Genomic DNA, 23,576 nt, shown 5'->3' on the forward strand with positions numbered 1-23,576 from the left:
AGAAATTAGAAAGGACCCAATATTGACTTGCTATTACTTAATTAAGGAATGACTGGAGAAAGGTTAGGTATTTGTTTAGATCATGAATCTATCAACAATACATGATCAATGCCTGGGAAATTTACAAAGTATTTGTGAGAAGGTCAGGTGTCATTTACACACAAGGTAATAATATTGCATTGCATTTCTTCATACCTAAGAAAAGATTTGTACAACTCTTGGAGTATGTGTTTGATCACTAAGTACTATTTCAACCTAGTGTGAACACTCTAGGAAGAACCCCACTGACAATTAAGGATGATAATGTTCCTTTGGACTGCTCATAGGAAACTATGCATTAAACACTGAAAAATTCAAAACACAATTCCTGAGGTACTGGTCTGATACTTACAGTCAGAACAGATGGATTTTCTTTCCTGTATCTCAACACTTTTGTTTCTGGCTGCCCTGTAGATTTCATCTAGGCTATCTGGACATAGAATCACAAAATCATTAAAGGTTGGAAAAGACCTCCCAGATCACCAATTCCAGACTTTGATTGAACTTCACTGTATCAACTTCAGCATAGCACTAAGTGCCAGGTCCAGTGATTTCTGGAGCACTTCCAGAGAGGGTAACTCCAGCATTTTCCTGGGTAGCCCATTTCAATGTTTGACACTCCTTCCAGTACATTTGTCCTCCTCATCCAGATCATTGATATTAAACAGTAAAATGTTCATGTTTCTTATGGACAGAATTTCCTGGACTTTTCTTTCAAAACAGAGAGTTGAGGATGCACATGGTGGTTTATTACTCAAGTTGAATTGTATTAAACTACATTTATAATAATTATTTTTTAACTTGCTAAGCATTCAAAATATAAAGCTATGAATCCAAAACAGTGGTGATGTTTCAATATTTGTTTTATTCAGAAACTCATGAGTAGAAAGCTAAAAGTGCCCCTTTTAACTGGTCAGCAAAATATATGCAAAAAAGGATGAATTACATCTACCATTCTCGCTGTGTGCATAATGCAACATAGGGGTTTTTTTGTAACATAAACACAGATTGTAGAGCTTGAGAAGGCAGCATGTAAGCATATCATTGTGTCTGTGTTGCTTTCTGGAAAACGTAACAAGTTATTTTAACTCATCCTGTAAATATTTAAGGCACTTAAATGCTGCCATCCTATGATTCTCTGGGAGGGAAAAATGAAATGCAGGTATGAGAGAGATTATATAAAAAACACAAAATTATCATAGTAATGTACAATAACACATATGTGGAAGGCAAGATCAATGCCTGATAAATTTGATTATTATCCTAAGCTTCAAGTGAAACATGGCACAGTCTTAAATATGAGAATTCAGATACTTGTCAGAAGAAGGAAGTTTGAGCTTAGGAGGTTTCCTGTGTTTCTGTCTCAAATATGATAAACTAGAAAAAAAACCCACCTAGATTTTCAAAAATTTTAAAAGGCTTCTCATTTCAAAATAAAGAAGAATCAGTGAAAATAGAGGTGAGAGAGTATCCTACCTTGTCTTGGCAGCAAAGATGAAAAATGTTCACCAAAAAGTAAGTGAAATTCCAATTCCCAAATCTGATTGTGGCTGCACATGAGAAGTACAATCTTGACACAGGCTGAAGGCACTGGTTTTCCCACCAACAAGATGGAAACACTTTTGTATAAAGACAGAAGTTAGTTCAGAAAATTCTCACAGCATGGCAGTTAAGATTTCTCTTAATAAAATGATTTCTCTATTAATAGGTCAAGTATAAATAGGAATCACAGAGAAATAAGCAAAATTAAAATTATTATTGGTTATTAAATGGCATTTAGAAAGCACCTTTCTCAAGGCTTTTATAAACTTGCTTTTTTGCAGATCTCAAAATCCTAAATTTTGTGTTGTAATCATATCTCAAATTCCATTTCAGGCCATTATTTCTTTCAACTTAATTACAGTAATTAAAAAATTATAATATTAAAGAAAACAATGTCTGTGACCCCACTTTTCTCCAGACTCCAATCTAAAATTTTACAGGAACAAGAGGTGGAATAATAGAACTGGATGGCTTTTAACAGCGTATTGATGATGAAATGAAGAATTTTCCCTGCATATTTGAATAAAATATTATTAAACTGGAGGACAGAAAATGTTTGCCCATATAATGTCATTTTAGTTCTACACAAAACACCTACTTCAGAGGGTATTTGACTTAATAGAAATACAAACTTAGCAGCCAGAGGAAAATGGAGGGGCTTATTATGTGATAGATATGCACATATAGCTGTACAGTGCAATTGATGAACTGCTACTGATGAATCCATCTGTTTATGTTCTACCAAGGACACCTTTTTATGTCTGTCTGATGTTTGTATCTATTCTCCTTGAAGGATTCCCATTGGTGTGCACAGCCCTCTCTGTGAGCTGTGCAACACAAGTTCCGGCACATCTACCGCTGCAGTTTACCTGCCAGTGAGAGCAATTTTCATTTGAAAACTGCTGAACTCAGATAGCAAAGCTCCTGTGCCCATGTGCAAAGATTATACAGCATTAGGTGAAGCAGGATAAATGGATCCATGTAGCTCCAGCATTGCTTTTGAAAAGCAGTGCTAAGAAATAGCTTGGCACAGAGAAAAGTGCTGCTGAAGGCAGCACCGCATGAAGACAGTGATTATCTGAGATGTAGAACAGTTGCTATTAGAGCAGGTAGGAGTGCTACCTGTGAGCTGTGTAAATATGAAAAGCCATTTGTTATTATCCTCTACCATCAGATTCACCTGTGAAGAAAGATAGATAAACATGGATCTTCACATCACAAAAAGTCAACAAAAGGAATGCTTGTTCAAAAAACCTGTGGTTGGTTCTGTCTGCAGGTTATTAGCAGACTTCTTCTTTATCAGACTGATTTCATGGTGTGGTAAGCCACTGGACTGTGTGACACATATAAGGTACAATTTGCTCAGGCATTTTCTGGAATCTTCTGGTATATTCTTTCTAGAAGTCTCTAAAACTAGTGATATTATTAATTGAAGCTGGTCAGCTTTTAATCTAAAGATATTGTTAAGTAACAAGATATGATATACATCAATTAAAAAAACACAAAAAAACATAAATCAAATCTTCCCTTCTTTATTACAGCTAGATTTCTCTGCAGAGGTATTTCTGTTGTTTGGACTTACAGTAATTTCACGATTATAAGCCGCATCATTTTGAATAAAATTTTGGTCTGGACCCGAAGTGCGGCTTATAATCAGGTGCAGCATATATAGGGACAAAGAACAAAAAGTTCCTGTTTTAGTTTGGAGGACTGGTGTCTACTGAGAAAGGCAGGAACTTCTCTTTGAAATGGAGAATGTAAACCCCCTCCCTCCAAATTATTGTAATTTTGAAATCAAGGGGCTTTCAGGCAAAGATTTGGGAATTAGGAATAACAGTTCTTTTCTAGGGAAATTAAAATAGAAATGCAATAGTACAAAGAAACAAACTCCAAACCCTGACAAAGTCAGAGTACAACCTGACACCCCGTCAGGCAGGGTGTTGGTAGCAGTCCCATTAAATGGTGGCTGCAGTCCTCCTGCAGTGACAGATGTGATTCAGTTGAAGCAGTGCTCCTGTAGAAGGTGCAGTTTCCCTCTGGAGGTCCAGTGGTGATGTGAAGAAATCCAGTTTTCCTCTGGAGTCCAGTGGAGAAAGGGGCTCCCTTAGTGTCCCAAAACCTCTGTTTTTATCTTGGTAAGAAATGTTGGGCTCTTCCCCCTGACTGGAGCAACTTCCAATGGGATGCAGTAATTTTATCAGTCACACAGTGGGACTCCATGGGCCATTAGCAGAAGATACCTCCCTGGAGGAAGGATGGGTTGTGAAAAGATAAAGAACAATGCCCTGCCTGGTTTCAATGGATGGCCCATTAGCAGAATATCTGCCATTGAGATAAGGATCACTGCCCCCACCCTCAACAGATGGTGATAGAATAGATACAGTAATTTCACGAATACAAGCCGCACCAATTTGACCAAAAGTTTGGTGGAAACCCGGAAGTGCGGCCAATATTCGAGGGCGGCTAATACATTAACAAAATTCTAAAAGCTGCCAACACGGAAGTGAGAGCCCGCGGCAGCCCCAAGCCAAGCTGGAGCCCGGCCGGCCCCGGCAGAGGTGGGAAAGCCTGGCAGAGGCGGGGCCAGCAGTGCGGGGGGCGGGCGGCTGAGCCTGAGCCAGCAGGGCGGGGCAGGAGGGGCGGCAAAGCCCGGGCCAGCAGGGCGGGGGAGCCCGGGAGAACTGGGGTTAGCAGTGCAGGGGAGCATGGCAGAAGCAGGAAGCCGGGCGGGTGGGGCTGCCTGGCAGTGGGGGAAGCCCAGCAGAATCGGGGCCAGCAGCGTGGGGGTGCCCGGCGGTGCGGGGGCCTACAGTGCCGGCCAGGGCGAGCAAACGGGGCAGCGGGGCGGTGCTGACGGGAGAGGGGGGCCAGTGAGCCCGGCGGCGGCTGCAGCACCACCCAGCCAGCCCCGCCGAGCCATGGTGCTGAGCTGGGCCACCCGGCCCCGTCGGCAACCATGAGCGGGCCGAGCCTTCCTGGCCCCGCCCCGAGCCAGTAAATCCCGCTATGCCGCGATCCTGTTACTAATTGGCCAATTTGTGAAAGCTGCGCACGGATTCTCGCAACGAACGAAAGTGCGGCTAATATTCGGGGTGCGGCTTATCTATTGACAAAGACAGCAACATTGTCGAGGCACCGGGGGTGCGGCTTATAGTCCGTGCGGCTTGTATTCGTGAAACTACTGTACCTTTTATCACACTCTGTATTGTAATGTGTGGCTTATAATCAGGTGTGGCTTATATGTGGACAAAAAATGAAAAATTGCTGACACCCGGAAGTGCAGCTTATATTCAGTGTGGCTTATAATCGTGAAATTTTCAGTCAAGCAGTATTCAGTTGCCATCAGAAGTAAGCATTACACTGTGTCCTACAGGAAGGTTGTGCTGATTTTCCAGGAATACTCATTCTTTCTACCACTTAGGACTGTTTCAGAGACAGTCTCCAAAGCTAATACATCTGTTTTCCCTCACACTACCTCTCTATTTCCTGTATTGCAGATTTCTGCTTTCGATGTCAATCTTGCCGTGCCTGTCCTCCTAAAACCTGGACATTTTTCCAAAATGGAGAAAGAGCAATTATTCCAAGTGGATATAATTGCAACAGAATGCAGTTGGCAACGGAGCACAGGAAACCACAATAAACTGCAAACAAATCCATTAAATAATCATGTTCCTCATCACAGATTGGCTTCAAATGTACTGACAAATCTTACGTAGACACTGAATTTTACAAAAGTATTTAATATTCTACTTACTATTAATATTGCTGTTTGGTTTTTTCATTTAATCAGAGAGCCATGGGTCTGAAACTTCAGGGTTTGCCATATTAAGATTGGGTAGATGGGTATCATGCTCATGTTTCAAGTGGTGTTCTAACATGTGTAAGAAATCTGGACTTTTTTTAAACCATACTTTTCCCTTGTAAACAATATTGAGTACAGTCCTACACAGCCAGACATCTACTGAAGCATATTATAACAATTTTTTCAGAAACAATATAAAAAGCAAACTAAATTATGCAATTATTGCATAAAGAAAACAAGATAAATAGCCAAACCTGTATAAGAAAACTTCAGATTTTTGCATTTTTAATTTTTTGTGAACAAATAATTATTGATCTAAAGAGACAAACATTTCAATACAAATGTACTTTGCAAGAAAGAAGAAAACAGTTCACGAACATGGTAAAATAAATAGCTATTGGTAATAGTCATAAAATGGTAAAATGAACCATGTGTTACAGTAGCATTATAAAAATGAGTCAGCAGCCCTTACAATAGAGCTATGAGTGCCATTTGATATTTTCTCATCAATCGCTATAATCTATTGTAGATCTGATAATTTGCTCATGAACAAACCCTTTCCTAATTTGATCATGAACAATCCATTTGCTTAAAAATCTAAAATATTTCTCTTGAGGGCTCTGTGACATGAAAGACAATATCTCAGTTTGGATTTTTTCTTCAGTAAGTCAGTCAACTGGCTCAGTAAAATAAAAAGTCTTGGAAGATTGATCAAAGACATCAGAAAATTTCTAGATATTTAGAAGCATAAACTTCCTCCCTTACTTTTTAGTTCTTCTGCTTTTCACTTGGAACCATCTCAGACTCAGAAAAACACACAGAAATGTCAGAGACATCTACCAAGGACTCCTGGAGTTTTTAAACCATCACAACTCAGAAAAATGTTAAGTTAGCATCCTAAAAATGGTGTTCCTTCTGTTTGAATTGCACAAATTTCACTTGTCAGTAACTGATAGTACCTTTGTTTTTAAAATTATTATAACATAAAACAGGTAAGATAAGTTGTATCCAACCATTAACACTATTACATTTTCCTCTCATATTCATAAAAAGACCTTTTTTGATTTCAGAACTGTAACATCAGTGGAACTCTGGTAGATTGCAGGAATATTTTGGAGCTGTTGCTTGATTGTAATTTTTAAAACTGTATTATAGATTTGTTTTATTTTTTTTCTTGTGAGGTTCTCTATGTGGCATGACCCACTCACTAGACTAATTTTAGTGTTTTTTACCCAGCACTTTTCCTATTCGTGATACTATAATATGGACCTAATATCTTCAATAGTATACTGTTGTTTTGAAGATATTTGGTCTTTCTTCATGTGAAGCATTAAGTTCAAAACCAATCAATATACTTTTATTTAATTCTGTGGTTACACAAGTTTAAACTAAGTTTGACTCTCCTGCCAACATTTATTTTCTGTTTTTATCATTCCATCTGTAACATTTTCTTCTTCCTTGTACTTTCTTCCCCTCCCAGTACGCACATTGGAGAATAATCAGGACTTTAGAGGTACTGTAGTGGATGGCTTACTGCTCAGTCAAAAATTTAATAACTACTCCCTGTGTAATTTCTGTAACTCAGAGACTGTTTTCCATCCAATATGGTATTAAATAGAGAGTTTGGTTTAAAAATAAATGCTGAATCTTTTCAAAGGCCATCTGATAAGGCTAGTAATTCAAGAGTGAAAACAGTACAGCTATGCTTTCATGAGAAAAATACTATTGAAAATCTACTGCATTTGTTAGAGTGTATTGAACTAAAACGTTTTCTAGAAGAAACATCAGAAACATCTACTAAAAAATTTCTTCCATTACACTTTTCCAACAGCTCATGCTGGCAATGGAAATGTCACCAAATGCAATTGTCCTTGGAGTTCTTAGGGTTACAAGGATATTACATCACCTAGCAACAGAAACATCTATTTGGGATACAAAGATCAAATGAGTTCTTTAATGTGTTGTAGATCCCCCAGGATATACACAAATAAACTCCCATAGAAATCCTCATAGCTTGCAAGGCAGTCTGTTTCTTTGTCCTTGATGCATCAGTGCTTTTCATTTGGAAGATTTTGACCTTTTGCTAGCAAAACTGCTAACAACCTCCTTATTTCATTTATGTGTTTGTTTGTCTGTCTGTTTATTTTCAGGCACAAAAATTGTACTTAGAGATTTACATACTGTTCTTTGAAGATCCTTCCATCCAGTTCATTGTCTCTTCTTCAAAATGAGATTTTATTGAATTTTGGAACCTTGTATATTTAATAACTAGAGAGGGGCATACAGCAACCTAAGTGTCCTGTAGGAAACTTACTTTTTCTTAATTTACAAAAAAGTTTTAACTTCTCAGCAAACAGAAGCTGTCAATTCAGAGTGTCTTCAGGCACACCGGCATGTGGTGGGTTTTTCAGTCAATACCAGTGATGGCACATCACAGAACGGCCTTAAGACACTCTCAGGATCCCTGCAATCAGGCACTCCATTCTCATCCTGTTGCCATGGATCTTGTAATGTTGTAGAATCAGGTCAGTCTCACCAGGAATGAAGTGTCCTTCACAGGATCATTCAGAGCAATGAAATGGTTATGCAGACAAGTATTGATAAATGTGGGCTGACTTCAGAAATCCATGAAAAAACTCTTTCTTGGTATTAAATGGTGAAATTCAATACTTCATCCTGTTTCATCTTAGTCATCCTTTGTAGTCTGCAGTTAGCTTACAGAATACCACAATGATATACGACAAGTTCAACTCCTCTTACACCCTCTGAGTACATGCTAGACTTATTAATCTCATTGAGCTGGAAAGTGTCTGTGGGGGGCAGAGCAACCTGCCTTGTTCTTAACATTTTATGACTCAGAAGTGAGTTCTGACTTTTCTGTGTGATTCTCTAAGTGTGCCTTTTCTCTCTGTGCTTTGTGCTCAGGTTTCCAGTCTGCTTCTTTACTTTAAGGACAGATCTTCAAAGAGGTTAAGTATCTTTGAAAATCTTCTCATAAGCCTGTGAAATTTCAACATCAAAGTCTTTTTCTGGAGACTAGTCTAAATTTTTTCTTACTCATTCTTAATTGATAGCCATATGATTAAAAGCTAAAGTGTAGATAAAGCCAAAGGTGGACTGAAGTGGTATTTGAAAACCTATGTAGATGCATAATGACCCATCAAGACATTGTGTGATCCTAAATCATTCTAACCCTTCCAGGAATCCACTTGAATGGGCAGTTGTAGAGTCAACAAGATTTGATGGGCAGGGGATCCCATTCTGTGGGATTCTGGTGTCTTGGGCAGCTTCTAGTGAAGCTTCTATTCAACACAAACAGAATCCAGACTAAGAAGTTTCTGTAGTTTATTCCATCATCTGCATTACTTTAAAAAGTGATGAGTGTATCTATGACATAACCAAGCACTTTACACTGAAGTTTATTATAAAGGAGCTAAAGTTTTGTGGTCAAGTAATTTTGTCTCTCAGACATCCAAACTTTCAGTCAATCTGGCAAGTCTGATTATTCTACCCTGCTCTTGTAATGTAATAATGAAAATTACAACACTTTAAAATTTTTTTATATGGAGGATTATGATATGAGTCTAGACACACACTTAGTAAATATATCCAAAAAAAGGACTAATGTTCTAAGCCAAACACACTAATATTACTACAGGCAAACAGAAGTCCCTTGGAGATAACTAGCTGATATATCAGGGATTTCTCAAAGACTGATTATTAATGCACCAAAGACATATAAATTCAGTGAAACAATCAGAAGACATTAAAGAAAGGCAGCTTTATGTCTTCTTTGGGCCCATTCCTCATATGATATAAGTCAAGACAAATCCCTGTCACATCATATTTTCTTGCTGTGGGATGATGTGGGGGAAATAAGGGGCCCACTTAGTTCTTTTGTGTAGTTCATTTAACATAACCCAGATTAATGGGGACCTGTCTTTTTTACCCTTGTAGGGAATGATAAATACTAAGAAAAATTATTGAAGCCATTCAGCTGCCCATTAATAATACATTAGTAAATACCATATGATCAAATTTCAGCTTGCAGCTGAGCCAAGTGTTAGCTTAAATACCAGCAATATTTCATTCATGAAGGCTAAGGGTCCTGCTAGCATCTACATGTATATAGGATGCAGAAAGGAGGAAAAATAGGTCTCAAAATACCTGAAATACCATTTTATCACAGCTGAAGAGGCCTGGGGAAACTTTCCCAAATGGGCAGAGCACAGAGTATCACAGAAACAGTGATGGCTATTCTCTCGACTTTCTCCAAAGCCTAACAATGTTTTACTCTGCTTGCAGAGCCCAGTTCAAATCTGAATTTCGCCAGAAAGTATTATTCTGATTTCAAGAGTTCCTTTCCTTTGCATTTTTTTGCAAGATTAAAAGAAGATAATTTAAACCCTTTGGCAATGACTACTATTTTTGTTCTTACTCCCTCAGGGACAGTCACTGATTTTCTCAAGAATCTTAAAAATTTTATATTCTTCCCCATACTTGCTTCTCTTTTTGAAGGATGTGTGCTCTTTTTATAACTTCTTAGAAGATCAAACTTTTTCTTTCCTGGAAATGTCCAATATTCTATTTTGTGCATAGTGATTGTCCTCCCTTACATCTAAATTTGCTCAGTTTATAAGCAATAGTCTGCTGTTCAAGTTCTTGCATTTTTTTTGTCAGTTACTGTAGGTAACACTCTTTTTCATGCAATAATATTAGTAAATATCTGAAAGGAAACTATTTCTTATTCTCACCTTCCAAAGTAATGAGGCAAAAGCTTTTCATCTTTTAAAATATTTTTCAAGTCAAATTAGTCTCCATATATACATCAAATTTCTTTATTGGACTGACATTGCACTAGGTCATCTCATGCCAGGAAACTTCCTGCAGTAACTGTTCACTAATATGTATTAGTCATATAATTAATTCAGTCTTTGAAATAAAGATTCCCTGAAAAATAAAAAGAAAAAACTAACTTGGAATTTACAAACAGTGCTGAGGTTTGCCTATTTTACCTATTGATTATAAAAGTCCATTATACTTTCAAGTCTGAATTGTTTTAATTTCCTTCTATTAAGAAAACTTCTGGTTGTACAAATGTCTGCGTATGTGTGTGTATGAGTTTTACATACACATTTTAACTCAGGGATTTTTGGACACTCACAAAGGAATTTTAAAGAACTGATATAACGTCCATGACATTCAGATTTTAGGTAACTTTCAAAGAGAATCTATTAGGGATTGAAAAAATGAATAAATTCCATTTGATGAAATTAGACATTGAGATATTAGGCATATAAAATTAAACCTATAAAACTTTATGGAAGCATAACTGCCGTGACACAAAAACATACTGAAGATTTAAAATGCTCTCCAAAGGATTTTTTTTTCTTGTTTTCAGTCTTCTTTTCTTTTTGTGTTTTTTCTTTCTTTTTTCAGTTTAATACCATAAACTACAGAGCAGAGATGAAAATGTAGTCAGCAGTCATATAACTTGACATTAATTGACCTTCTAAATTATGTAACCTACATGTAAATAAAATGCTTCCAGTCTCAGGCTCTTGCTTTTCTTTGCTCAAAAGACACAATTCTGTTCAAAAGTTGTGTGTTTTTTACCATAACTACTAAGTAGTAAATTTTCTCTGCCTTACTGTTCCTTACTGTTCCTTACTGTTCAAACCAAACAGACAGAGACAGCATCTTGAATTTTGTCTCAATAATTACCCTAAGCAGCAAATTCTTCTTGGATGCTATAAAGAAATTCTTGGTAGACAGTCCCTAAGAGCCTTTTCACCTCCTTCAAGGAGTAAGACATTGTAAGGCAATAAATAAGATAAACCTTAGCACTGGAACGAATCCTGAAACAGGGTTCTTCCTCTAATGTGAGGAAAAATATATGTATTTCAGCTGCAGGTTGCAGTTCAGGAGAAATAATTTGTTTATTTAAGCACTTGGTCTTCAGATAGGTTGTGGAATTCACCGTTTTCTTTTCAAAACAAAATTATGATCTCTTTTAAATTTTGAGGAGGCGCCTGGACAGAGAAAATACCCTCTGCTTCATTCCATTTATGAAGCCTGTACTAAACTTGACTCCTACCCTAGGAGTCAAGGGGGCATAATTAATTCTCATTAATTTAAAAAAAAAAGTCAAGCTATCACTTATATTTGTCGTCACACTCAAAAACCAGGCTTTATTATGAAGACAAAAAGGAATAGATATTTAAAAGAGCATTAAAAAAAGCCCATAGTGTTTTCAAATTTCTATGTTTAAAGAAGGAAGAAAATACATCAAATAACAATACATTTAACACATTAGTTAATAATTTAACCAGAACAAAATCTGTTACATTAAAACCAAAATACAATATCCTCGAGTGTTTTCCAAATATTAAATTAACTATAACCCTTCAACAAAATAAATGCAAAACTATACAAAGTTTACAGATTTTACAAAAATCATAAGGTTGGGTGATAAAAGATCAAGAGAGTAAATTTTGAGAGATTGCAGGGCACTGGTAAATATATTCTCCTAACCTTAATTTGAGGATGTCAGAGGTACCTAATTACCCTGTCTCCTGGAAAAAGCCTTGTGAAATGTTCCAAATACTCATCTTTATGAAGTTCCCCTTCTGTAATTTTTTATACTGCCTAAATGCGCAGTATAAATGTATACTTTGTACACAAAGTATGCAAAGTACAGTAGTTTCACGAATACAAGCCGCACGGATTATAAGCCGCACCCCCGGTGCCTCGACAATGTTGCTGTCTTTGTCAATAGATAAGCCGCACCCCGAATATTAGCCGCACTTTCGTTCGTCGCGAGAATCCGTGCGCAGCTTTCACAAATTGGCCAATTAGTAACAGGATCGCGGCATAGCGGCCTTTACTGGCTCGGGGCGGGGCCAGGCAGGCTCGGCCCGCTCATGGTTGCCGACGGGGCCGGGTGGCCCAGCTCAGCGCCATGGCTCGGCGGGGCTGGCCGGGTGGTGCTGCCGCCGCCGCCGGGCTCGCTGGCCCCCCTCTCCCGTCACCACCGCCCCGCTACCGCGTTCGCTCGCCCGGCTGGCAGGGCTGCCGCCGCCGGGCTCGCCGCCCGCCCCGCTGCCGCTTTCGCTCGCCCCGCTGCCGCTTTCGCTCGCCCTGCGCCGCGCCTCGCGAGCGCCGCTTTCGCTCGCCCCGCCAGCAGGGCTGCCGCCGCCACCACCAGGCTCGCCGGCCGCCCCCTCCCGTCTGCACCGCCGCCGCGTTTCCTCGCCCTGGCCGGCACTGCAGGCCCCCGCACCGCCGGGCTCCCCCACGCTGCTGGCCCCGATTCTGCTGGGCTTCCCCCGCTGCCAGGCAGCCCCACCCGCCGGCCTTCCTGCTTCTGCCATGCTCCCCTGCACTGCTAGCCCCAGTTCTCCCGGGCTCCCCCGCCATGCTGGTCCAGGCTCTGCCGCCCTCCCTGCCCCGCCCTGCTGGCTCAGGCTCTGCCGCCCGCCCCCCACACTGCTGGCCCCGCCTCTGCCAGGCTTTCCCACCTCTGCCGGGGCCGGCCGGGCTCCAGCTTGGCTTGGGGCTGCCGCGGGCTCTCACTTCCGTGTTGGCAGCTTTTAGAATTTTGTTAATAGATTAGCCGCCCCGGAATATTAGCCGCACTTCCGGGTTTCCACCAAAATTTTGGTCAAATTGGTGCGGCTTGTATTCGTGAAATTACTGTATATGTAAATATTTATAGTTATTTTGAGATTGCTACAATTTTGCTAAAGGATTAACCACTAGTTTTGCTTCTTTGACCCTCCCTGAAGCCAAGATAAATTATTTATTTTTAAGTTGATGCTCTTCAATGAAATTATAACTTAGCAACTGTAATCATTTCTAAAACATTACTGATCTTAAAAGACAGAATGTTATTGTGTTGGCATAAACTCCTGGAGTAATTCACCTTGATTGATTAAAAACTTATTTTATCCATTGTACTTAGATATTCTCTCATTCTAGAGTAAACAACGGCAGCTAATAGACGTGATATCTCACTGCTGTGTGATCGAAGACTAGCTTTTAGGACAAGAAATAAATGGAGGTCTAATCTTTCTAGTGCCTTTTAGAGGTACTTAACATTGGTCTACAAAGAGCATTGAATGAAAAGAATTAGTAATGGAAGAGACCTACAAAGTCATTTGTCCAGTCCTCTGCCAAAGCAAGATTGCTTGTCTATGATATACTGTGTTTTTAAGTGTGATGTCCAGTGCAACCCTAAATTATTCATCTGACCTGTTACTGTTTCCATTATATCCTTAGACATACTGGGTTATTTTATACTGTAGCTTGGATCTTATTGTGCTTCATTTAATTTTGTTCCCATAATAGCATACTTTACAACAACTTACACAGTCTTTACCTTTTACTTGCACTTCTCAGATGCTTGCTGAGTTAGACAAGCTACACCAGTGTGATCATTTTTCTTGGCTATTCAGCCTGTGAAATAACTCCGCCTTGCATGCAAAATCATGGGCTTTTACACAGTGTTGCACTTGAAGGTCAAATTTAATTTACCATCTACTAAATTCATCAAATGTTATTATGTTCTTACATGTTTCTAATGGTAGGGATATCTTTTATGCAGCATTATTTCCATATGCATTATCTAAGACCTATATATCCAAGATATATTTGTAAACCTGTGCATTTAATGCAGGAAACTTGCGTCAAAGGAGAAAACTACCCCACACATACTGACTGAAGTTCTGCTCTGCTTTTTAGAATTATGCATACTAAGCAACAGAATCTCCTTATCTCCATAGGTAATATAATGATAAACTTCGCTATAATCATCACTATAATGTCCCTGCCTTTAAATATCTGCAGGTTTTATTGTCCCTCTCTTCAGTTGTATCTTTTAGGAGATATTTCCTCTTTTCTTTAAAATCTCTAACTTAAAATAACCTAAATCTGATTCACAAAAAGCAGTGAAGAAAGAAGCTTATACTCTAGTTTAGAAGAACCCTTCACATATCCAATTTGTGGTATCATTAGGGCTGCCCACACAAATGCAATCAAAATGAAACAACCAGAGAAATTTTATTGTCCAGGATAACTATTGGAAGCAGGGTAAGAGAAAAGAGCTTTTATCTTTCCTAAAGCATTCTGGGCAGTGTCCTTGGGTGATAGGACTTGAAGGGCTTTAAGCCCATATCCTGGCAGTGTTTATGAGAAGATAGCTGAGGAGAAGGATAGAAGGCAAGAGGGATGAGAAGAAGCATGCTGGACTTCTTCCAGATGCCACCATGCCTGAAAGAGATAACATCTCATTATTTGTTGGAGAAGGTCCTGTGTAAAATGCCAGTACAAGAAAGGAAGCCAAAAACCTGGAAAAAAAAGCCAAAACCAAAAAATACCTCTAAAACACAAAAAGTAACCAACCAAACAAAAAGAATTGATTCCATTAATATACTATAGCATTCCCAGTTGCCAGAATCAATAATAGTTAACAGGTACATGGTAGTGAAAACTAATAGCTATGTATTTTTCTCTTCCAGGATGACTCTTTGCAAGGTTTATTAGAGCAAAAACTTTTTCAAAATTAAGAATATCACCATTGATCATAGGATGCAACATATGTGGAACATCAAGGCACAAAAAAGCAAGAAATCTGTCTTTAATAGCCTGCTTGTCTTCACTTTTGGACTTTTTAGAAATAGAATATTCAACCCTCCTTTTGTACATTAAAAATGCAGAATTTTATGTAGCACTTGCACAAAGCAGTTGGAAACCTGTTTAATAAAGTGAATTTACCATGTTGATTCAGCTATTATCCAAGTTTTCCTTTCAAGAAATTTTTCACATCAGCTCTTAACATGCTCTTAACAGGTGCCACTTTTTGAGCTGCAGACTCTATATAACCACCAGTCACGGAAATGAACATTCCTATACTCTATCTGTCCTATAACTGCACATGCCACCTAAATCTAACTAATGGGAAGTCACATAAGAGGGTTTATTATGTAATAGTTAAAAAGCGGAATATTTACATTGATTTACACCATCCAAAATTCTGATCCAATGCCTCAACAAGTGCACTGATGTGGAAGAGGGGCTATGAGGGGGATGTGGGGGGTAAAGAAATCATTGTTTACCTCTAATTATGTGGCACTGATAACAATAAAAAAATTGATTTTAAAGCAATATTTGGGTATTTTACAGCACTCCACAGCATCATTCTGCCAGCCTTTAAAAGAGAGAGGAAAATACTATCATGGTGACCTTAAGGAAGGTGAGTGAACAGCAGAAAGAGTAGCATTTCTCTGGGAATAGCTGGACTGTGGAGGACATTGTTTTCCTCCTCCCTTTGTCTTTGAAGGTCCATCTTTGTCCAGTCTAGCAGAAGATTTAATAGACTGTAACTGATCATCCCTGTAGCCAAGTTACTGATGATGATTTTTGATTTTTTCTTGCTCAGGAGAGAGTACATGCAACTTGTCCCTTAGGCCTGGTATTATTATATTTCCCAGGTATATACATGCAGCAACTGCAAATGCTTTATTTACTTCCTGTAACAGCCAGTTGCAGGAATTTGCTTTACTTATGCCTTGTTTTGGCCTTTAAATAATCCCTTGAGGGTTTTGACCATTATAGGATAGCAAAAATCAGGCTAAATTACCCCATGGTCAAGTAAAGCAAGTATCATTTTCAATAAATGCTTTTAGTGAATGGCTTTCAAAATGCTACACTTATGGGCATTTTAAATGATTGAGTAAACCAGAACATTATAGGGAAAGCAAAAGAGAATATATCAAAACCAGGTTACTTTGAATGATGGCTATCACAAAGAACCCTGACTATAATCTGGTTTGAGAAGTCTGAACTTCAATCACTTTATGTGATGGTATTGTAAAAAAGTGAACAGGGAACTGTCATTTGTAAACTAATATATTTTTCCCTCTCTGGAAAAAAAAAATAAATCATGGTCACAGAGATTGTTTTTGATTAATTATTAATACACTGCATCATTCTACTTTTGCAACTCTGTTACCAACCCAAGCCTTGATGGCAGCAAGATGATCTAGAAGAGAATAACTACACATGGACTTCTGAAGTTGTATCCAGGAGTATCTGTGTTTGAGAAGGAGGAGAATAGACTACAACCAGAATTGCAGCACCTACAGTACTTACCTTCTCAGAGAACTGGTAAGCTCAGTAATTATCTACAGCACAAGTTTTGTTTTGTTTCTTTTTCATGTGGCCCAATATCTTTCCAGCAGGAATAATTCAATGCTGAGAGGTGTACCGCAAAGAGAAGTGGCAGAAATTCTGTTTCTAATTCAGTCCTCTGCCTTACATGATGCCAAGCACTTTTGAAATCTAAAAAATTATCTCAGCTGGCAACAAAGTTAACAAAGGTGAGGAAAATGCTATCTGTAGCAGATAGGAAATAGAAAAGAGAGAAGTGATGGATGTAGTAGAGTTTGGTGACAGGGCAATGTGCTGTGAGGAATGTGATCTGGGAGCAAAGAGGACTGAAACGATGTATAAACAACAGCACTGTAAAGAGAAGTGAGGCAGAACATAACATTATTAAGCTAATGGTTTGAAGCATAAGAATACTGAATTCACTGTGGATGGAGGCAGTACAAATATGCACACTATGAAACAGAACATTATGATCAAGTAAAAGGAAGAGGTTGGAATGCATTTCCCTGAAGGATTAGGTTATTTGTTTGGATGAATGTATTGCAGGTTTTGGGACTACATTTTCAAGCATAGAAATGCCATTTATTTCAAGAGTAATCTGCTATGTACAGAATACATAGATATGTTTATTTATTTATGCACATATATATAAATACAAACAATGACTTTAGTAATTTTTGACACCAGAATGAAGAGACCATGACTATGTTTTTAGCACACAGATATAGTGAATATTATTTTCTGGGAATAGTAAATTCTCAAAAAGACTGAACAACAGTTCCCAGAGTGAGACACTCTGCATGTTTGAATTAATGTTCCTGAGTGCTCCCTTGTTAGTGCTAAGCATATAGTTTAAATAAAGAAATCACATTCCAGGCTCCAAATACAATTTGTCAGCTTTGCTTCTGGGAAGTGTGAAAGCAGCAAAAGTGAGAGTCATTTATTCACCATCTGTTCAGCTACTCACCTCTTTATCACACAGAGATGCAGAAGATACAAAGTTTAGTAAGTTTTCAGACCAGACATCAGGCTGTTAGAAGTGAAGATAGGGCATTTTTTTATTAACCTTATGAACAGAGATTCACTGGGTTGCCATATGTCCCGTAACTTAACAAGACCATTAAAAATATTAATCACATCACCCCATTGCATCTAATTTTTACAACAGTGTGTAGTTAATATCTTAATATTTACAGGGATTAACTGAAAAGTATGACAGTGGAGTGATTTGGGGAAATTATTTTTTTTTAAGATTTAAAAAGTGAAAGAAGGGGAGATCATGAGATAAAGAGTGTAATTCAGAAAGCAGTTTGAATAAGCTAAGGTATTCACAGCTTGCTTTTTGCAAAAAGTAAACTGCGCTAGTTCTTAATCCAGCTGTTAATTCCATTCATCTGTGTATATAGACCTAGAGACCCTATCTAACTTACAGTGTCTATCTTCAGATATTTCTTGTGGACTCCTGATTACTGGCTGTCATTTCTATACATTCTCATAATAAAAAATTGTAATTTTGATCTTGTATAAAATTGGGTTTCTTTGAACTTGGGGAAAAGTAAATAATCTAGGTTTGCAGTAGTTCTGCATAATACAGTGTATATACAGGTTTCAAAAACACCTTATAGAAGCATGAAAAATGCCTTTTTGAAAATTTAGCATTGATGTGATATGAAAGAGTAACTTGTTGCAGTAGAGGAAACATAATTTTTCCTTATCCAGACTACTGATCATAAAACTAGTCAGATTTGAACAGAAAAATAAAGTAAGGTACCTCGTGACCCTCTTTTTGTGTTGTCACACTCAGTCTCTCCAGACTATGCAATACAGATCGAGATCTTGCACACCCCTGTGCTCAGACTCAATATGCAGTAACCTGAATGTTTCCATAGGAGATGATGAAATCCAAGAGTGGTTCATTACCTCACAATAATGTGAAGGTTAATGGGTGTCATCACTCTACCTGTACAATGTTCAGGTTTACAGATCAGTTTGAGTGCAAACCAGACATCACAGTCAATAGAAGTGCCCTTTCTCACCCTGCCTACCTGGTTACACTGTCCATGTGATTCCCGTTTTCATACGGTTAGCACTTTTACACTGCTCCTTGTTCTTATGATTAACACAACAACTTCTCTTTCTGCTAGAAATACAGACTCCTGATCAGTTCTTAGCTGATCAACTTTGTTGCCTGTTTTCAATTGTGTCTAAGATGAACAGGTGGGGCTGAGAAGCACCTCAATGTCAGACACAATGGGAGTGGGAAAAAAGACACAACAGGAGTCAAAAAGGCAGACGTGTTCTGCAGTTGGGGAAGTAAGAGGCAGTTCTTGGACTCCCACACAAACAATCTTACAGTCTTCATTGCAATTACTTGTGGAGGATAGCCAGTAACAGAAATCCGTCACATAGATAAAAACTGTAACCTACAGTGCAATTTAAATCCTTAATGAAGCTACAGGGCAGCAGAGCTGTACTGACCTGCAGAAGAATTGTACAGAACCCTCCCTTGGCCCCATCCAAAGCATCGAACAGCACATTTGCCCAGGTACTGCAGAGTAGCTTCCAACAGAAAACATAGTGCTACTTGAGTTATTGTTCATCTCTGTCTCCCTCCAGTAGCTAAAAGGAGAGGGTAAATCATGTTTAGCCTCTGTACCTGCCAAGCAGTACTACCGCTTTGGGAAGCTGCCTGTCGCATCTCCTATTAATGAGCGCAGAACTCAGAGCTCCCGACACTGGAGCAGCAGTATCAGCACATCCCCGGATACTCCTCCTGGTGTGATAGACAGTGAAGTACCTGTTAAGTCTTGTGGCTGCATGCCAGCATCCAAACACAGCGAGTTCATATTCTGTTAGAATACATCTCTGACCAGAAACAAGATAACTGCCCAAGTTTTGAGAAATGAAAGAATACAAGTGATGATATCAACAATTTTCAGTACATTGAAAATAATAGAATTTTCAAGAAATTAAATGAGGAGGTTGCCCACATATTTAAGTCCTTTTTGCACTCTGTCTAGCAAGGAACTTTGTCAATGGCCCTTCTTCATCCCAACAAGCCATGAAGCACTGTCCCAGCCGTGTAAAACTTCTTGCCCTGGGAGTGGAGAAGGCTAACAGCATCCTGGTTTTAATGCAAGGATCATAGCCAGCAGACTGAGGGAAGAAATCATAACATTTCACTCAGTGTTTTGTTTCAAACTCAGTGTTTGAAACAAACCTTTGTTTCAGTATTTTGAGTAAATTGAAAAGACATCCTAAGAGATAAAAAATCCCAACAGAACAAGAAGGCTACTAGCGAGAGACCATAGTGCCTACATGAAGTTCTGAGACCAGATGAGATGCGAATATTTTTTTCACTACTGAGACACATGACTCTCACAAGTAATTTCTAGGACTCAATAAACTATCTTCTCTAAGTGCGTTCTTCCACTCCTTATTTACTTGTGATAATTTAGGGTTGATGTATGTAACTTTATAGGATGCAAACCAATGACTCTTCCTCTCTGGTGAAAAATTACACCTCTGGAAAAAGACAATGAAGCAAAAATAAAAAACTCTATTAAAAAAACAGGTTTATTTTTCCATGTTCCTGTTATTAAACATTAACTTTTCATCACTCGAAAGCTTTGCCCTAAAGTCTAGTAAATATAATCAAGCTCTAATTAAATGTTAATGCAGATTCAGTGTGTTAAAAATTCATAAGGAGTGAGCAGATGCTGTGTTTTAGTCAGCATGGTCAAATCGACAGGATCGGATCCCAGCTGTGGAAATCCTATCACTTCACACACCAGCAGAGTAGCTCCTGTTGTCTGTGCAACCTGAACCATTCCTGTGGGAGGCAGCACACCAGTTTAGGACACAGAGACAAAGGTACAGCCACCTCTGACCTGCAGGCTGTGTTCAACCCACACTGCAGTAGCTGGACCATGCCACTGGTAACTGATGTAGGAGTGCAAAAAAGCAACTGACCATCTGCACCTAGTGATGCATGATGCAGACACTCGTCCAGCATTTCTAAAAAGTCACACCTCACTTTTGCATTTTAACAACCAGTTTTAAGTTCCAATTCTGAAAATGGAAATCCAGTACTGCACTTCTACTTGACATACTGATCATTATTTCCAACAACATTTTTATGAAAAAATCATTTCTCATTAAAAATTTTAATTTTGAAACTGTTAATAAATTATGGCACTGGAGAAAGGTCGAGTTTTCTCTTTCATAAAAACTACTGATGAAATGCCAATAAGATTACAAGATTAAGTTTTCACAAAAGCTTTTATTGTTGTATTTGTCAGTTGTAAATGCAAATGAATATATTTTTCATTAATGGAAACTGACTAAACTATTACTTCCTCTACTATTGCTTGTTTTCCTATTACCTTGGTCTGATTTTTGTTCACAATTTAGGTTAGATATGTAACTGAATACCTTACTAGGCAGTGCCACCACATAGTCATAAAATTTCTTTTATAATCTTCTCCTGCCTTCTTATAATTGGTACCTAGAACCTTGCCTGCGCCTTTTGTGCTTTCTATGAAGTTGCAGAAAGTTTCCTTATTCCCTACTGTGATGAGCCTGCCCATGCACAAGACAAAGCATAGCTCTTCTGCAGCCATCACAGCCTGAATAATTAATTATCTTGGTGGGAATAACCCTGACATCCATTTTGCTTGACTCATGACCTTGTGCTGTGTCTGCACAAACGAAAAGTGTTACAACCAAGTCTCTCTTTAAAGTTTTATGTTCTGCAACAGTGCTGAGTCAGGACATGGTTACTACTGCAAATGTATGCTGTGTGCACATTTTCCCCACTGTTTTTGGTTCCATGATATAAAGAAAGGCAAAACTCGGTAAAAAATATGAAATAGCAATGTCTGTAACTATGGTTTTTCATAGAATCATAGAATACTTTGGATTGCAAGGGACCTTTAAAGGTCACTTAGTCATTACTGGAAATATTTTCACAATCATTATACCTGCCTAAAAAATTGCTGAAAGTCATTATTCCTTTACACAAAATGAGACAAGCAAGCGATTATTTCCACAGATGTTTTAAAAGTGTGTTGTATCTGAGGAAAACTTACTATATACAGCACTTTAATTAAACCTTAAGATGCTTTTTCTGAGATACCACTCATTATTTCTCTGAATTCCTTCTTTCCTTTATGTGCATATTCCTGAGTTTTACGAACACAGTGTGAGATTTGTTGCAGACTGACTGCTTTGACTTTTATTCAAATTATTTTTTCTCCTATGGCTTTAATTTTGTTACAAATAGAAATTGATTTTCCAGGTATAGTCAAATATCAATACGGTGGAAGAAGGTAGAAGTTCTGGACAAGCTGGGGTTTTTTGCCGATTGTGTTAACACATTAGATTCAGTTTTCCTCAGTTCTGACATTTAAGATTCCCTTCACCAATCATTACATGAGTGGGTGTACAGTACAGTAATGCATGTGTTTGGCATCTGGTGATCTTTCCTTGGGTGGTTGGTTTACTTGCCAGGGAAGAATCAGGGAGTGGGACTATATCTCCTGGGCTACCTCCAAGGGGAATATGCTGTTCTGTAAATACGTGAGCTCGAGCTAGAAAGCTGGTGGCAGAAGTAAAACACATCTATTCATGACAGAGTGAAAAAATAGGATTCTTTAAGCACATGATAAGTTCACAAGAAATTGTGGTTTTAAAGAAATTCTTATTGATGTGTAGTGTCGAAATGCGTGTGGCGGGATTTTCTCAAAATCTTCATTTGTATGAAAATACTTCAAATTTTTGTTTTCAAATATAACTGGATATCATGGAATCTACGTTGTTTCTATAATTCAATGCAATTTCCTATCCCTTAAAAAAACACAACAAAACAAATCAAGCAAACAAAAACACCACCCAAACCAATCAACCAATCAAAAAAGCAAAAGTGAAATAAAACCTACCCCCTCTTGCTTTTGTAGCATAGGTTACCTGACTTCTGGATGAATCCATAGAAAGTCTCCATTTCATATTCTTTGAAAGTGAGCACTATAAAATAGCTCATGTTCTTACTGTTTCTTTTGCTTCTTTCTTCTGTCAGGCACTGTGCCTGGAGATCCCAGATGTAAGAAAAGTTAGCTTTAAAATCAAATTCTGATGGAAACAGAAGCCTGACTTTTCTCCAGCATCCACATTTTACTGGGCACAGAAACCTCCTTGTGTTTCTAGGCCTGATTTTTGTAGGAAGCATTATTTTTGCCAAAAGTGAGAAAGAGATCTGACAAAGGCAGCCACACCTAACTTGAACTAGCTGGCCCCATTTGTAAAAGTTTTTGGAGTTTGAGACTGGCTTCTAAACAAGATGTTACCCAAAAATATTCAGCACATGTTCAGCTCACCTTGAAATCCATATTCAGTTTTTGCAACACCAGTTCCTTCCAGTTAAAATCTCTGTCCAGATGATATGTTGAGAATATACTAAATTCTATCATGTCTTTTGCAAAAAATATATGACCAATCATTTTAAAGTTCTATCAGATTTGTAGTTAACTAAATCATAATATAATTTTTGTTTTTAAATCACAATAACACCTTTTGGGAAAAAGCATGTCCTGAAGTAGAACATGTTAGCTTGATTTTTTTTTTTTTTTGACATCTATGAAAAGATTATGTAATTAAATGTAAAAGAAAATTATAAAATCAAACTAGAAACAAATGCATGAGAACAACCAAATGAATAAATTAATGACAAAAATAACTTTGTGAATTAGGTTTTTATATGCTGAGACGCAGTATTCTGATAATAAAACTTATGCATCTTTTAAAAAACACAACATTTTTGTTTCTGAAAGACATGGTGAGAACAGAGATAGTTTCTTTTCTGTGGTCAACTGCAGTTCAAAATCACTGAAAATGGTTGCAATCTCAGTGCTGTTTAAATTGGTGACAAAGCTTCTTCAGTGATTTAGTTAGATTATTTTTCTTAATGTATTTTGGATGAATAGAGGTGTATTTATAATGTAGCAGTTTCTCTGTAAGCACATTTTTA

This window comes from Catharus ustulatus, chromosome 3 (genome assembly GCF_009819885.2).
Source record: "Catharus ustulatus isolate bCatUst1 chromosome 3, bCatUst1.pri.v2, whole genome shotgun sequence".
Taxonomy (NCBI): Eukaryota; Metazoa; Chordata; class Aves; order Passeriformes; family Turdidae; genus Catharus; species Catharus ustulatus.